This window comes from Chrysochloris asiatica, unplaced genomic scaffold (genome assembly GCF_000296735.1).
Source record: "Chrysochloris asiatica unplaced genomic scaffold, ChrAsi1.0 scaffold00070, whole genome shotgun sequence".
In the NCBI taxonomy this organism is placed as follows: Eukaryota; Metazoa; Chordata; class Mammalia; order Afrosoricida; family Chrysochloridae; genus Chrysochloris; species Chrysochloris asiatica.
This window is the reverse complement of record NW_006408588.1, coordinates 655,637-658,803: the sequence shown is the minus strand read 5'-3', so window position 1 is coordinate 658,803 and position 3,167 is coordinate 655,637.

The window sequence follows — 3,167 nt, the reverse complement described above, 5'->3', positions numbered from 1 at the left end:
TGGAAATTTTGAATTAAAAGAAAATGGAATTTTTCCATAAACCTTTAAAATCCCCCTCATACTAACTAAATTGTAGAAATTCCATATGTAGTATAGTGGAGAAAACTCTTTCATGAAATATTAGCAGTTTCTTTTCCTATGTGTCTTATCTTTTTCAGTGGCTTCAGGGCCAACCAGAACAAGATGTTTGCATCAATTTTAAAACTCAGTGTCTATTAAGCTCCCAATGTCAGAGCTCAGTGGTCCAGAAGCATTTACTCAGCTTCCACTGACTTTCATTTCAGTATGAGTATATTTTTGATTAGTGCATATTCTAAAATTATGTCAAAATTTAGTATTAAACCTGTCTATTTAGCAAGCAAAGGAGCTCTGGTTACATAGTGGTTATGAGTCTGGGTGCTAACCTCAAGGTCAGCAGTTTGAAATTACCAGCCATTCTGCAGGAGAACGAGGAGGCTTTCTGCTCTCATAAAGATTTACAGCCTCGGAAATCCTATACAGGGTCACTATGAGTCGGAACCAACTCCATGGCACACTACCACCACCATTTGGCAAGCAATCAAAAGCAATTGTAAGCGATTATATAGTCAAGAAAAATATGTGCTAGAGTTAAAAAGGTCTCACTTGCCTACAGGCACAAAGATTGCTCTTTTGCCCTGGTGGAAAAGCTAAGGCTCTGAGAACACCAGGTTTTCCTATATGAGACAGCCAAAAGTGCTGTACTTTTTACTTCAGAAGGTTATCTTTGTTGCCAGGACTTTCTCTGAACATGTTACTCAATCCAGAGGCAACAAATGACCCAAGTGGATGAAAAAGTATCTAAGCAAGATTGCTCTTGCTGTCATTGTTGCTAAGTGTTGCTGAGTGGGTTCCAACTCATAGCAACCCTGAATAGGGTTTCCGAAGAGTGGCTGGTTGGTTTGAGCCTCAGACCTTCCGGCTCATACTGACCTTGCAGTCCAGTGTTTTATCTTGCAGCACCACACTGGGACTCCTAATGGAAAGTAAGATTCACAAAGACTAGATCAGGGTTGTGTTAGGTGTCAAGACAGCAACGGAGTATAAGCAGCAAGTCGATAACACCAGGAAGAGGAAGATTAAAAATCAAGGTTAGAGAAGTGAACATTAAGACTCCAACTGTTTGGAAGCATCTGATCTATGAGTACCAGTTACATGGCCTGCCTTTCTCTATTCTTTGTTTCCTTCCTTCCTTCCATTCACGTATATTTTTGCCCCACACTTTGCTACTATCAGAACTGTGAAGCTAAATCACCTACAAACTCTGCCCATGCTGATTCTCTCATTGAACAATTTCCTGGCTTTAGTAAACTGACCCATGATACCCTTCTCTAACCAGCCAATGTTTCTCAAATTTTATTGCACAGAGACACCATCTAGAGACCTTGTTAAAGGTTCAGAGTCAATGGGCTTGGGGTGGGCCTGATATTCTGCATTCCTAACAAGCTCCTAGGCTTGCTGTCTGTCCACCTACAACCACACTGAAGCCTTTGAACTTGCAAACCATAGATCTGGCAAACTCAAAACCATGGGTCATATCTCCAACTTCAGTTTTGTAGTTGATCCACAGAAACAAAGTTAATTGAGGATCCACGTGGCCAAGAAAATATCACAAAACATGGACACCTCCTCAAGAATCATAGATACATTTCTTCATCCCAATGAGCAATGACGAAATCTATAATAAAAGCAGCAATAGATTACAAAGTTGTAGTAGAGAGTTATGGATTTCTAATAAACAGGAACATCTTGAATTGGATTTAAGCTTTGTGTACTTTCTCTAATGACCCATTTGTACCAGATGACTTAACGATCCTCTTTATGCATAGCATAAAACTGAGCAGAGGACCAAAGGACGATAATATGCAATGATGAACTTGTGTGGTTACACCTCCCAGGTGATGCTAGGTCCAATTATCTTGGTGCTAAAATACCTTCTAATTGGGTGTGAAACACACTTCACAGTTAATTATACTGTATGCCACTATATGGGCTTGAAATAATTAAGAATGTTTTTATTTCTCATATGATTTTATGTAAATTTCTAATCCTAGAATCTTATTGAGACCCTAAGTCTCTTCTCATAACCTAGATATTTTGATCCCTAGAAGTACAGCACCCTTTGAAATAGAAGGAATCAAAACATTATTGGAAGGTCTGCAAATTAAAAAAAAATATTCAGTAATCACTTAAAAGTTATTTGATTTTAGGGGCCAAGTTTCACAGCAAATATTAGATTACCAAGTCAAGTACATTATAGATATTAGTTATATCTGTGCATAACAATGTTCAGAAAACTGGAAGATTAAAACTAAAATGGCACTAAATTAAAATCTACAAGAGAAATCATGGAAATAGATTTGAAAGTATCAATCACAAGAACACCTAGCCAGCCCATCTAACCATCATGTTCTTGCCTAGACGGCTCTGCATTATTCAATAAAAAATATATTGTGACTGTTGACACAGATTGACCTAGTGGCAGCCACAGTGGGCTCACACACAACAATTGTGAGGGGGGCACAGGACCAAGAAGTGTTTCGTTCTGCTGTCTATAACATCGCTGTAACTTGGAATTGGCTCAGTGGCATCTAACAACAATAATAACTACCTATTAAATTAAAATATATAGCAAATTTGAAATGAACATAGGTTATTATTCTTTTGAACAGGAAGTGAATGCAGAAGTTGATTATGAATTAGGATATCTGACAAGTTGATTCTTAAAATGTCTTAATCTTTTATACTGAAAGTTTGTGACCATGTAGATTCTCTCTGATGACTTCTTGACTTTAGTGGTCTGACCCATAATATCTGTTAAGTCTTTCCTCATAGGACTACTTCTCTGGTCACTAGCTAATTCAATCAAGCACTCATTGTTTCATTTTTTTTCTCCTGTTACATTTTACCTCTATAGACTTTATTCGAAGTCCTGGTATAGTGCTTTAAGATAAGCACTGTATAATAAGATAAGCACTTCAAATTCACCATCCACTCCTCAGAAACACTATATAGGGACAGTAAGAAACAGAACTGTCTTGATGGCATTTAACAAGAACTACAAGACTTTATTTTATTGACTATTGCTCTATTGGACCATATTATACCAATGATTTGTGCTATTTGAACCAACACTTTCTGATGTTACT